Source organism: Tiliqua scincoides, chromosome 1 (genome assembly GCF_035046505.1).
Source record: "Tiliqua scincoides isolate rTilSci1 chromosome 1, rTilSci1.hap2, whole genome shotgun sequence".
Lineage (NCBI taxonomy): Eukaryota > Metazoa > Chordata > Lepidosauria > Squamata > Scincidae > Tiliqua > Tiliqua scincoides.
The window spans coordinates 237972232-237986808 of NC_089821.1; the positions used below are offsets into that span (position 1 = coordinate 237972232).

At 42.5% G+C, this 14577-nt stretch overlaps 1 protein-coding gene and 1 pseudogene across 7 annotated transcripts in view; both read left to right on the top strand.

The window, feature by feature from the left end:
* The window catches only part of LTBP1 (latent transforming growth factor beta binding protein 1), a 244734-nt gene that overhangs the window by 35841 nt on the left and 194316 nt on the right, over window positions 1-14577 (top strand). The gene's annotated exons all lie outside the window — the stretch shown is intronic.
* LOC136638166 (5S ribosomal RNA) lies at window positions 1818-1936 on the top strand (annotated as a pseudogene).

Below are 14577 nucleotides of genomic sequence, written 5' to 3' on the forward strand. Positions count from 1 at the left end.
GAACTTGAGGGAGAAAAGCTGACAAATTTTTCACGATCAAGGAGATGTTTGGGAGTTTGTTACAGTACCACTATTCATTTCATTTTTATCACTGTGGGAAGCATTTTGGCTTATTGAATTAACTTGAACTCTCAATGAATACACAGTTATGTGTTCTGCTCCCTCTTGTAAATTTTGACATTAGAAAAAAAATAAAATTCTAGTTTTCAATGTATATTTTGCCCTTTTCTACTTTTGTAGTAGAAACCTTCTCACAGTGGGTTGTAGCCTAAGAGTTTTTTCTGTCTGTGAGAGAAGCCGTGTTAGTGCAAGGGGGTGGAGGTGTTTTTGCTGATTTTCCTCTTCCCCCTGCAGCCTGCTGTGCCCCCTGAAGATCTGCTCTGGTGGGTCAGTCGCCTTTCCTTTTCGCATGAACAGGTCTTCTTACACAAATGGAAGAAGTTCTTAGGGTACAACTCATTTTGTTTTTTAAAGTATTATCACAGGTACATTCAACACGGAGGCAGACTTGGCTGCAGCTTCTTGTTGGCTTTAGGACTGGTGTTGCATGATTTGTGGAGTGATCTGCAGGAAGGTACAGAAGGATGATTTGGCTCAAAGCATTAGGTTGAAAATGAAACTTGGAACATTTTTCACTCCTGTATGCTAATCCAGGCTTAACACCTTTTGTACATGAGACGTTGGTTCTAAAGATAGCCATGATTAAATGCCATGTGATGCTAGTGACTCCTCATTGAGCATTCAGTTGAATAGCGGTGGGTGTTAGGATTTGTTTTAATGGCTGTGTGTGTTGGCAGTGCCTCTTTTGTTATGTCAAATAGTGCATTAGATATTATCTTGCATAATTATTCTATTCATTGATCTTTAAAATCATCCTTCTCTGCATTCATTCATCTTATACTATCTCACACCCAGCTGCCACAGTTACCTAAACCTCTATTTATATTCTGGAGCTGTGTGTCCCCTCAATTATGTGTTTGGCTATGAAAACTTAGGTGTGAATTTCATGACTTCCATTCCAGCTGGAAGTTGGGTGCCCAAAAAGTCTGCAAGTTGAGACCCACTTATTGAGGCATTGACTCTGAAGTAACGGCCAAATGTTTCCTTACCTTGAGGAGACCTGTGTGTCTGCTCCCCCTCACTGCAGGATGTAGTGCATTTTCCACTGGTATGGCTGCATTGGTGCTGGAAAGCTGGATGGGATTCAGCCCTTCATTTCTGCAATTTAATCACCATTTACGTTGTTGGAAAAAGTTATGCATGTACTTAAGTTTCTTGCATTGAAACTCACGGAACTTCAGAGTGCTTAATTTGGCTGGATTATGCCTAGTTTATTTTAAGAACATTTGCTGAGGTTTGTTTTTACTCATAAATATAGTCAGGGTTGAGATGGCAAAGTTATAATTATTGAAGTGTATTTTATATGCAGATGCTGTTGAAACCTTTTTGAAGACTATACATGGTGAAGATTTAGACAGTTTATGTGATCTGGTTTTCCCAGTACTCCGAAGTGTTCACTAGATTTGCAGCATTACTAAATACTTGGATGACCCATTGTAATCTCTCAGAATCCATTGACATTTCCATGCCATGGAATATCAGTGGATATTCTGGAGTTAGATAGTAATAAAATAAGACTAAAACAGTAGAAGATTCCTGGTTTTGGCTTGGATGTGGTTGTTTTCCTGTACTACAATATTGCATTGCAATATTTTTATATGCCTGTTTGTCACTGTACAGCAATACCAGTAGATTATAGTCTCTACTGTGTCCAAAGAATTACACATGGTCCTAGATTGGGGGACTCTGTTAATTATCTGTGTGGCACTGTTACCCTGCACATGCCCGATCTCGTCTGATCTCGGAAGCTAAGCAGGGTCAGGCCTGGTTAGTACTTGGATGGGAGACCGCCTGGGAATACCGGGTGCTGTAGGCTTATACCATAGTCTTTCGAGACTGAAGGTTGCCAACCTAACTCTAACCCATCCTGCCTTGCGTATTGCAAGGTCTTACTACTATGTAAGGGCAGGAGGTCTGGTCTAGAGGGTAGAGCCTCCATTTGCCTGAAGATTAACATCCACAAGGTCGCCAGTTCGAGGCCACCGGCACCGTGCGACCTTGAAGCAGCCGGCAAGCTGCAGCTGAGCTGTTCCATCTGCTCGGAGCGTGGGAGGATGGAGGCCAGAATGTTAAAACCAGATCGGAGTGTAACATCTTGAATGTGGTGGTTCTTGAAAGAGAGAACCTTCTTTCAATTTGTAAAAATCCCTGCGTGGATTTAATAAGCCTGCCTGTGTAAACCGCCTTGAATAAAGTCTTGAATAAAGACCAAGAAAGGCGGTATATAAATACTGTATATTATATATTATTATATTATGTAAATGGTAGCCTGATGCAGTACTCATTCCCTGAGAAGACAACATTAAATTCTGTCTGTTGAGGTGCCATTGAAGCTATCTGGGTCACTGCCTCAGTTAAGAAAATCTGGCACAAACACAACCCTTTCCAAATGCTAACACGTTCTTGTGGAATTTATGCCCCTTGTTTGTAACACAATTTTGAGGGTGTGTCATTCAGTTTTTATAGTAATTATCATGTGCTTAGTACTTTTAGAAAGTATATCCTAAATTGGGCACCAGGCAAGCAAACGTTGCAACATAGTCACTAGCTTAGAGGTGAAAGAAATGCCAGTGTCTAAACATGGTGAGATTTACAATCTCTAATCCTTGTTGGGGCAGGGAAGAGAGAAATTTTGTGGGAGGTAAAAAGACCTCTGTTTTTGGTTGGGGCCAGAATTAACCACAAGGGGAATGCTAAGTCTGGAGCAACAGTCTGTAGAAAGCAAGAATTCCATTGCAGCAACAGATGGAAGGGATTTTCCTCCTTTGTTTCCTGTACTTTTGTTCAGGAGCAACCCAGGAACAAAGAAAAGGAACAAAGATTCTGTACTGCCACCAGCCGTTTTTCCACTTAGCCATTATGTAAGTTCATTATGTAACAGTATTAAAAAATTGACATTGAATTTGCTTATTTTCTTCTCTCTTAGTTCTTTTTTGAACTATTGTGTCTCCTCAGTTGCAGGCCATTCCTTTATAGTGTAAACTGCCTTGAGTGCTTTGGCAGAGAGACAGTTTACAAATCAGTAAGTATAATATGCTGTGGCAGAGAAGTTTTATTATTATTTTTATTATACATATCTCTATCCTTTTTCTGACATATAAATCTGCCTGTTACCTGAGATCATCTGGAGGGACTCTCCAGTATGTGGTTTCATTTATGGAACCATGTTCAGCAATAACATGTGTGAGGGCCTTCTCTGTTGTGGCACCGCTTTGTGGAATTCCCAACTAGAGGTTGCCCACACAATGTTTAGTTTGTCTGTTCATCGCAAGAACATGAACGTGTTCCTGTTCTGCCAAGCATTTGGGATAAACTTGGTGTGTACTGCTGCTTTGGTTTAAGCTGGCTACTGATTTCTGTAGTTTTTTATTTAAAAGATTTACAGACCACCTTTCTTATGTCCTATGTTATGTATTGTTAATTTGGTTTTATTGTTTTGTTGCTTTTGAGAGCTGTCTTGGAACCCTCTGCTGGTGAAGAAAGACAGCATAGAAATACTTCTTCAAATGAATATGTAATTTGTCACCTTTAGACAGAAAGTTTGGCAAGGGGGAGGTATCAATATGTATAAGATTGGTTAAGGCATGTGTGAGTGAGAGCCTATCAGCAACTTAGGCCTAGCATTCACTGTGTTGTGCTGAATATAGAATTGAGCCATGATGGAGGCTGGAATGGTATTATTGTAAGAGTTGGGGAGAAGTTTAATTAGAGAGAGGGCCAAGCAAAGTGACTCATGGTGTTCAGAATTTAGTGCAGGGTGTTATCCGCATTCGAAGATCCTCACCTAAGCACCAGAAGACAGCCGTGTTGAATGTACAGTAATGCTGTACTTCTGATAATGCCACTTCCTGCAGCACTGTTTCACTGCAGCGCTCTTTGTGATTGACAGCTATTCTAGACAATGAGAGAAGTGCATTGTGGGTAGTATGGGGCCAATTCATGGCAGTTCGTTGCCTCATTGTCAACAATGTCTTTTGTAGCACACAGTGCTTGACTTTCAGGGAATGAATTTTCCATGCTATCAGAGATATTACTGTGTTACACAGAAGGAATGTGCCTCTCTGAACCTTTTGAAAATGGACAGCTAACTCATCCCACAGGATTGCACAGTGGAATTTTTTTTAAACATTTTGCTACTTTTGGGAAAGCTCTGACTGGACACAGGCATCAAACATTTATATGCAGCTTTTTCCCCAAACAAGAACTTAGGCAAGCACATCAGCTTCAATTCGTGGTATACTTCGTATATCTGTGAAAAAATATGCCAATGCTGAATTTTACAAGTAATGATGTGCATAAATTTCTTTGTGCGTACTTTTGTCTGTACTGGAAAAAACCATATTTCCCCCTCAGATTTATTTATACTGATCAGAATGTCACAAAAAGGGGCTTTTAAAACTTGCTGCTTTGGGGCTTATTTAGGATGTGGTTGGCTGCTGAAATCCATATGTAGAAATGCAAGTGGCTTGGTTTTCCCCCCAACTTTGCTGATAAGTAACCTATTCCATTTAAGTTACTCGTTCTCTCTTATGTATATTTTGAGTATGAATTATACTGTTTCATTTTCATTACTCAGCATGGTGTTTGGGTTGCAGTTCTTCTTACATTCAAAAGGCACTGAAATCTGTAATGTTGACCTACATTCTCAGTTCAGTGAAGTCAAGCTGTTTCTGTGTAACTGATAACTGTGACAACATTATTGTTCTGAATTTGTAGTGATCAGTAGGAAAATAAAGAAGAGTTCTTAAAGTTGCTGACATGTTACTGTTTCCATATTTGCTTGTTTTTGTGCAGTACTATATAATATTGGAACAAATTATTACAAGAAGAAAATTGTTTTATCTAATACTAGAATACAGGTTTTGTCAGGCTCCTTTTAAAAACCCATTTCTGTCCAACCCACAGGTGTACACATTTGATCCCTGTTGTGTATATGCAACATTGGGGAGAAGTGGCTCAAAAAAATTTTTTCCTTCATAAAGCAGACCTGTTTCTTTAGGTCATTGTAGATCTTGTTTGCTCATTCAGATAACTTAGGCCAGTGTTTAAGGTAACTTTTAACCAGCACTGTGGCCTAGAGGTATGAATCTTGCATGGATTTTGCATTTCTTGAATGGCAGCTCCTCATATTTCATGTGGCAAAGAGTTCTAAAATGTAAGGAGGCTTCAAAAGCAATTTATGACATGATGCATGGTCTTGCTGTTTGAATTGTGTTAAAAAATCCTATTGGGCACTTGCAATGGTGTAGCTAAGAGGGTGCAGGGTGCACCAGGCAACAAGCTTTGGGGGGGCAATAAGCTGAGCTTGACACTAGTGGCCAAAATTGTGAAAACCTTGGTGTGTACAAATAATGCCATCGTGTTATATATTTGAAAGGTAATTTAATGAGAATGCAATGAAATAGACCACATTTGGTATTCCATAAAATGTTATGGCCAGTTAACCAGAAAATGAAAATACAGCTGTCTTATGGAACAGTGGCATTTCTTATGGAAAATTGGATTTCTTTAACTCAAAACTGTCCTATGAGACTGATTGTTCTGAGAGTTAATGAGATGTTGTTATGATACAGCATGGAACCAATAAAGTGTTAAGATGAGTTAGTTCTCATTTATGTATACATAATACAGTTTCCCCCTGCTAAGTGTGTAAGTTTTTTCAAGTGCTGCTCCTCTTATTTTTAGCAGGTGGAGAATAACCGTCCCTCTTCACCCCAATGCAGTGTTTCTAACCAATAAGGCGCACACTTTTTATATATTTACTTAATTATATTTGATTTTGTCGTGGAGGGGTCAAATATTCTTTGACCCCAGATAGCAAATAGATGCCTTAGCTATGCCACTGACTGGGGAGAGGCGGCAAAGCAAGTGGGTGGTGAGCTGCTGGGAGGAGGAAGTGGGTTTTCCTCAGTTCTCACTTTTTAAAAGCCCAGGTGTGTGACGTCACTTCTGGTTGTGACATCACTTTGGGGCATTAGTTTGCATCGGGCTACACAATCATTAGTAACGCCATGGAACAACTGCAAGCTCTTTGGGACTTTTTTCTTCCTGGCACTGTGATTGGATAATATTTTAAGAACCAACTTGAGAAGGCCAAATGACCTATGGAACCCAGCACCGTACTTTCTAATATGGTCAAATAGATGGCTCTAGGAAGGCAACAAGCAGGGCTTGGCAACATTAGGTCTCCCCCACTGTTGTTTCTCAGCAACTGGTATTCAGTGGTATACTCCTGCGCATTGCCATCGCTACCTGGATTGGCTCTGACGGTGAGTGGGAGAGACTGCTTACATGGTGTGTTGTGGTGCGTTATTGCGCTGACTCTCTAGTGCTGGGATCGGCAACCTGTGTTTTTAGAGCCACATGCGGCTCTTTCAGCCATCTGCTCTGGCTCCTGCAGGCTGGGATTTAAAGGGGCAGGACGGGCGGCTGCTGCTCTGGCTCCTGCAGGCTGGGATTTAAAGGGGCAGGATACTGCTTTCCCCTTCGGCGGAGGGGGAGATTGTTTTGTACAGGACGGGCTGCTGCTGCTTTCCCCTTGGGGGGAGCGGGAGATTGTTTTGTGCTGCGGGGGAGGGAAAGGGGGGCTTGGCCGCTCCTGCCTGGGAAGATGGTGTGCTGGGGCTTCGCCTGCTCCCGTAATGCACTGTGCGCCCTCTACCTCGTGTATATGGTGAGTGTGGCTAAGAGCAGCCAGGCTCCCCTCCTGGCTTCCTGCCACCCTGAGTGTGGCTGGCAAGGGTTGGGGGCGCCAGGTGGGTGGGCTTCCAGTGGGGGGTCGGTGGGGGGCGCAGAGGCAGAAGGGGGAGCCCAGGCAGGGCTGCCTGGGTGGGGGAAGGCAGGGGCAGCTCCCAGGAGAGGGCAGAAGGCGCCTGCAGTCCCCTTGTGGGCATCTCCCGTGCACACAGCTGTGGGGTGGGGCTTGGCACAGTGAGGCAATGGGGATGACCTCACTTTTGTCTTGTAGGGCAATAGGTGAGGCAGAGCAGTGGGAGAGGGGGAGAGTGTTGACTTTGCAAGGGTGGGTGGGTGGGGAAGAGGGAGGCTGTGGAAGGGCTGCCTGTGTAACTCCGTCTTTACCTTGCTTTTCTGGGGTGCCATGGGGAGCAGGAGGGCAGAGATGGGGCTGTGGGAGCCTTAGAAAGGGGTGCTCTTTCAGGAGCAAGAAAGATGGGGGTTGACCTGGGGAAAATGAAGAGTGCTAAATTCAGGGGTGCCGTCTTAGCATGCACCATCCCAGTGTGTGCCCAGGGTGACCAGAGGTCCTCTTTTTCCAGGACATGTCCTATTTTTTAGCCCCATGTCCTGGAAAAGAACTTAAATATCCTGCTTTTCCCTGTGAGCAGGCAACGCATCCCCTCTTGTAATTAATAAATTATATGTAATACAGTTTTAAATTCAATAATAAGTAATTTTAAATTAGGCACATGAGATCAATAATACAATATATAATAAATATATAATCTATATATTGATCAATATATAATCAATATAGATGAGTGTTTTTAGCTTTTATTTTGTGGTCCTACATTTTTCTTCAATATCCTACATTTTGGGGTGACTTGTCGTCTTTTATTATGACATCTGGTCACCCTGTGTGTGCCTCAGAGTGCTGTCTCAGGGCCCAATCCTATCCAGTTTTCCAGTGTCGGTGCAGCCATTCTAATGGGGCATGCACTGCATCTTGTAGTGGGGAGTCAGTCACAGAGGCCTCCTCAAGGTATGGGAACATTTGTTTCCTTAAGTCTGGGCTGCATCAGTGCTTGAAAGTTAGATAGAAAGGCCCTCAGTCAAGATATATCTATCTTGTCAATAAGTATATTGTCTGGTTAGCACAGGAAGGGGAGCTTGCAGCAGATCATAAAGGTAAAAAAAACTATATATGCAGTGTTATCTTCATTTTAGATGTCCAAAGGGTTTTGTGGCTCCCGAGATTTTTTCTCCGGAAAACGGGTCCAAATGGCTCTTTGAATGTTTAAGGTTGCCGACCCCTGCTCTAGTGGTTAAGCCACTGAAGAGGCATACCTCCTCTATATCAGTGGCCTAATAGTCACTGTCAGAGATTGAACTTCTGTTATTTAATTTACTTTAAAATATAATCAGTGGTTTAATTAATGTGAACCAAACAGTTAAGATTGTTGAACTACACGGTACAGTTTATTTATTTCATTATTGGAAGTAATGTCAGTGTTGACATTATTTTGTAAGTAATACGTAATAATCTTGGAATTGAAAGAAAATGTTAAATCAGAATTTTTGTTTGTGCTTGTGTTTAAAGTAAAACCATATGTGTAATCATAACAGGGCACAGCTTTGTCACCAGACTATTAGTTCTTGTGTTTTTGCTTTAATTTATTTCTCTTCTTTGCTCAGAAGTAATACTTTGCGTTACATGTTGTATTATGAGTTCATTCCATGTGAGTTTTTTCCTTGTTTGATGAGCAGTAACCTGGTGCTTAAGATGATAATTTAAACAAAGCTAATTTACTTGGGAGTTCAAGCATGTACTGCTTTGAAGTCATTAAGTGTGGGAGGAACAAAAGAGAGCTGTAGCAGACATTCGATAATGAAGTGTGAAAATCAAAAGAATATGAGAAGAAGATTCTCAAACGTAGCCCTAAGGATGTAATTTCAAACACCTTGTAGCCTTTTCTTCTTATTTATATAGTTTTAACTTGTTTTGATGGTGGGATTCAGTTTCAAGAATAAGCAGAAAGTCCTTGTGCCATGTGGAGTACCATTCGAGCTACATTACCTTCTTGCCTTTGTGGCACAAAGCCAGGGACATAAAGTTTAAGGCCACACACCATATGTTTTGTGTGCAAAAAAAACACAACACCATTACATATGAAAAACTTATTTACAGTTTGAAGATGAGTGCACCCTGTAGAATGTTTAAAGTTCTCCCCCCTTTAAGACCTTCATTCTATACGAACTGTTTTTGAAAATTTTCTCAGTTTCTAAAAAAGCTTGCCATGTGACATTTGAAGTGTGTGCGTGTGTGCAGGCACAAGTGTGTGCATGCTGCTTGAGAAATACACATCCGCAGCTGGCTAGATCATGAGGATTTGGATCTACGGTTCTTTTGAATCCGGACAATGTTTACGTATGACTTTTCCAATAGTTCAACATGTAGAGAGGCATAAAAAGTTATAGCAGTTTTCCAAGTGGAAAATTTCAAAAGTCGTTTTAAAATATCTGCCTCATGGTCTTCACAGTTTTCATTGAATGCAAGGTTTCTAGCAAAGGAAAAAGGAAGAACAAAGTACATTTTTTGGAAGAAACTAGAGATTTCCTTAAAAGCCAGAGGAATGACTTACAGACTTTAAATTTACCTACTGCAAATAAGAAAACAACCTATTCCTAGACCTCTGGTATGCAGTCTGGGCTTTGGGTCCAGAGCACTTAAGAAAATATAGGCAAAGTGGTTTTGGAATAAGAATGCCAAGTTTTTCCAGCCATCATTGGTTCAGGCATGTATCAGAAATAGTCTCATAGTTGCTTTTTGCAAGCTGGCTGACATTGGACTGAAGTTACACCTAGTTTTACAACAGAAAGGCAAGATTCCTTTTCATGTACTTTATCCTTGTTGATCATGGACTAAAGTCAGGAATACAGTGCTCTTTGGTTAGGTTTGCATTTCAGGGTTATGAATTTGGCTTTCAGAAATGAGAAATGGCAAAAATATGTACCCCTTTCCTCCCTAGGTAGGATAAAAGTGATTGCAGTGTTTGAATGCTTTACAGATCTAAAGGCACCCAAAGCAGTTTGACATGCAGCAAGCACTGAGGCTCAGTTCCGAAAATACATTCTTAGCTTGTCAAATACTTCCATCTGTCCCAAGTTTGTATAACCATATGTTTTAAGCCGGGAATACATGACACAGTCTCAGGAGGCTGGCAAATGAAAATATCTGTTCCTCTGAGATCACAGAAGTTCCTTCAGCCTAGATGTGGTTTCTGTATTGTGCTTGCTTATAGAAGTACACAGTGGTGTGCAGGCTTGGAGGCAGAGCCTCTGAGAGGAATTTTTTCAGGAGGTACAAAGTTTTGGGCCCCTCCCCATGGGGGAGGGAATCAAACAGAGCAGGGCAGGTCATGACAAGGGTAAGCAGAACAAAGGCAGGGAGGGTGTAAAACAGGGTAGTGGGAGGGTGGTGACAACCTGAAAAATTTTTGGAACCCTATGCAGAGCCCAGGTCTACTAGTGTTTGGTTTTCCATATTACTATATCTACCTTCCCGTGCAGCATCAACAGCTGGACACAGTAATATGGAAAACCAAATCATTCCTAAATCATTCTTTCCTAAATCATTCTGAAATCTTTTAAATATAGAAAATAATTACAGAAAATTAGTATCATATTTAGGCTCATGCTAGAATGGAAAGTATCCTGTGTGCACCAAAACTTGTCCCACAGCTGTGTCCCTGAGCACCTATTTACTTCTTCAAATTGGATCCACAAGCCAAAGAGTTACTGCAGCAGGCCAGTTTCCTCCCAGATTTGACACTGTTAAGGAGTGTCACACATACTTTACTTGGCCCTGCAAATATGGCTTTTGGTAGCAGCAGCAGTTGCACACCCAGCATCCCACATGAGCAGCAAGTCAAGGTGAGATAGGAAAATATAAGATCCCAGGAAATTTCTGGGCCCCCTTCTTTGGCTCCTGGGCTCCTTTTTGATCCTGGGCCCAGGTACAAATTACCCCATTTACCCTCCTTTCATGGGCCCTGATAGGAGGTACTCAAATAGACAACTTTCCCTCCCGCAATCTTTCAGTGTTGCAATCCATATTGTAACTCTTTCTGTATAACTGGCCATGCTCCCTTATCCACAGTACAGGTTTGCGTCTTATATGCAGCTGACTTGTGTGAATTCAAGTATATGTCTCGGCCGTCCCACCAAAAGATCGAGGAAGACAGCAGTTTATATCATGGATGTCAAACATGTTTGCTGTGGTGGGCTGAATAGCATTTGGGGCGTCTGCAGAGGGCAGGAAGTGAAATCAGTAAGCAGGGAGTGATATCAGTAAGCAGATGATAGCCTGAAGTGGCGCTGCTGAGAGGATGGCCCGCTTAATGATTGAGCTCTCCCAGCACCTCTGCAGAGTCTCCCTCTCTCATTCCTCTTGATCTACCCCTTCCCCTATAGTATACCTTGCCTTCTGTGACCTCCTTCTGTCTCTTCCTCCCATAACCTTGGTAGTAGCGGTGCTCCTGAAAGGGCGACGCTAGGACAGCCAAATCATATCAGGGGTTGGATAAAGAGCTTCTGGGAGCTACTTCTGGCCTGCGGCACTTATGTTTGATACTCCTGGTTTACATAGTGCAGGCAGTTCTGCCCACCATTCCACTAACTCTGTTGCTCCAGAGCAGGGGTGCCCAAACCCTGGCCCTGGGGCCACTTGCGGCCCTTGAGGACTCCCAGTCCAGCCCTCAGGGAGCCCCCGGCCTCCAATGAGCCTCTGGCCCTCTGGAGACTTGATGGAGCCCACACTGGCCGGATGCAATTCTTCTCAGCGTGATAGCCAACTGTTTGACCTCTTGCGTGAGCTGTGGGACGAGGTCTCCCTCCACTGCTTGTTGTTTCATGTTTGTGATGCAGAAGCGGCAGTGAAGGAAAGGTCGGCCTTGCTTTGTGCAAGGCCTTTTATAGGCCTTGAGCTACTGCAAGACCTTCATCCATTCATATAAGTTCCATATCTAATCTATTCATTTATGCAAATTTATTCAAATTTGAAATGTAAATTAATTATTTTTTCCCCGGACCCCAACTTAGTGTCAGAGAGATGATGTGGCCCTCCTGCCAAAATGTTTGGACACCCCTGCTCCAGAGCAAGCTGCTGTTCCCTCAGTCCCCACATGTCACTTGTATTGTGCTCTTCGTTTTTAAAGAGACAGTATGTATTTGTTGACTTTAAGGGAGTTTTAACTATACACAATCTTGACTTTGTGCTCTGAACTCGGGATGTTACCCTTGTGTAAGATGCAGACCGACAGTATTCTCTTATAAGCATTCTTACCCACTAGCCCTCATTGGCAAAGAATAACCCTTTTTGCATGGTTGAATTAACCAATCCTACTGTTGTCATATTGGATCAGGAGATGAATGAGAGGATGAAAGGTCAAGGATGAAAAGGATGAAAGGTCAAGAAATTGCATCTCTACATCATGCATGTCTCTGTTTACGCATTGGTTGTTCTGTGTAGCACCACAAAATATTTACATGAAATGTTTATACGTTATACACTTCATCAGAACTCCTGAGGACTCTTACACCACAGAGGAGAAAAACAACAACAAAGGGCTCAATACTAACTCATGATTAGGCTGGTGCAAGACCCTTACGCTGACCCAGGAGGGTGGCAAACATGCTGGTCTGCCTGTTCCAGCGTAAGATACAATTGCTCTGAAAGTCACAGAAGGTGAACATATAAAGAGAAAAAAACATAATTAATGCCATGTTAAGTTTGCATAAACCAAAAATACTGTAAAAAAAAATTCAATACACAACTGTTCACATCTTTTTTTTTTTGCTTTGAATCTTGCTTCAGTAGCACCCCACCTACTGTGCTGATTTGCAAGTATAATTGGAGAGAATAAGAAAGCAAAATCAAATAGAAACTTGGATGCAGCATAATATGCTGTATAATGGGGAACTAATAGAGTGTACCATTCCTGTTCTAATAGTGCAGTACATGTGAGTAGAGGGTGAGGATATTCATTAAGACCAGTCATCTCCAAACTGGAAACTGCTGCCTACTGCAAACAGCCTTTCCAGCGCAACTGGAGCTTACTGTTCTGGTGGGAAGGCTTCCATTGTTGCTGTTGGCCTCCCATGTTCACTTCACCCTGCCTTGTCATCCAGGAAAACCTGGAGCAGAGCCTGAAGCGGCACTGAAAGAGGAAGCGGCAGGGTGGAGCAAACATGGAGGGGCATTCGGCGGCAACAGTGGACACCTCCCCTATGGAACAGTAAGCTCTGTTCATGTGGGAGAGGGATAAGCGAGGGTGGACACTGGAGAGCCCTGCTTAAGACTAGACTAGCTTGCTGGCCCACTCTGTATAGGTGCATTGATGGCAGAAAAATACACTTTCTTTGCCACCGTGATCAGTAGTATCTAAAATGGGCTCTTGGCTGTCTTGAATAGAATTAATCCTGAGATATCTTTTCTGCTTTCTCTGGTTGTTTCATCAGCCCAGAAAACTAGGGAGCGTCTGTAGACAGCAAAATGTTAGCATAAGTGTTCATATGGTGTTCATATGACAATCTGATTGTCAGTATGTGACAATACCAGACTGAATTTATTATGCTTGCAATTTATTTAAATTGTGGCAAGGTATTCCCATCCTTGATTTCAAAATACACCTGCACCCAGAAAACAGACCAGAAAATGCATAGGAAGTTTTCTTCTAAGGAAGACACAATTGCTTTGTTTTATTACATTTAACTTTGCCTTTGGTGACATTTAGACAGAAAGATGGCATAAATGCTCTAAAGTAAATGAATGCAATGCATTACGCAATGCAAATACTTTGCTTACTTTAATTTTAAAAGCCTGAATTTCTGATTACATTATTTTAGATTGTTAAATCATTCCCAAATATTTTGGACACATTTGGTCTGCTTGCCTGATTTCTTACTTTTTCTGAGAAAGACAACAGAAAATCATCTAGGGCAGGGGTGCCCAAACCCCGGCCCTGGGGTCACATGTGGCCCTCAAGGTTTCTCAATGCGGCCCTTAGGGGGCCCCCAGTCTCCAATGAGCCTCTGGCCCTCTGGAGATTTGTTGGAGCCTGCACTGGCCTGATGCAACTGCTCTCAGCGTGAGGGAGACTGTTTGACCTCTCACGTGAGCAGTGGGATGAGGGCTCCCTCCACTGCTTGTTGTTTCATGTCTGTGATGCAGCAGAGGCAGCAAAGGAAAGGCCAGCCTTGAGCTATTGCAAGACCTTCATTAGTTCATATAAGTTCATCTTTAATATATTCATTTATGTAAACTTATGCAAATTTATTCAAATTTTAAATGTAAATTAATTCTTCCCCCCCGGCCCCCGACACAGGATCAGAGAGATGATGTGGCCCTCCAGCCAAAACTTTGGACACCCCTGATCTAGGGCAGTGGTTCTCAAATGTTTTAGAAGCCCTAGAGGCTGCTGCCTGATTATAAATACCAAAGGATGTGATGGGTCCCAGAACCACTACTCTAAGACATAGGTCTCCAAACTAATAATGTTGGGCATGGTTTGGTGGTGGTGAAACCTTACCATTCCACGCAGCATCCTCCTTTGTTTGCACTCGATTTCTGAGGCAACTCACACTGGGGGGAGCTTCCACTCCATGTCACCTCTGAAAGCTCTGTGCCCCAATTTCTGGGGGGAACCAGTTGCCCATTGCAAGTTGCTGCAGACATCAGGCGCAAACAAAGGAGGCTGTGACTTGGATCGGTAAGGCTTC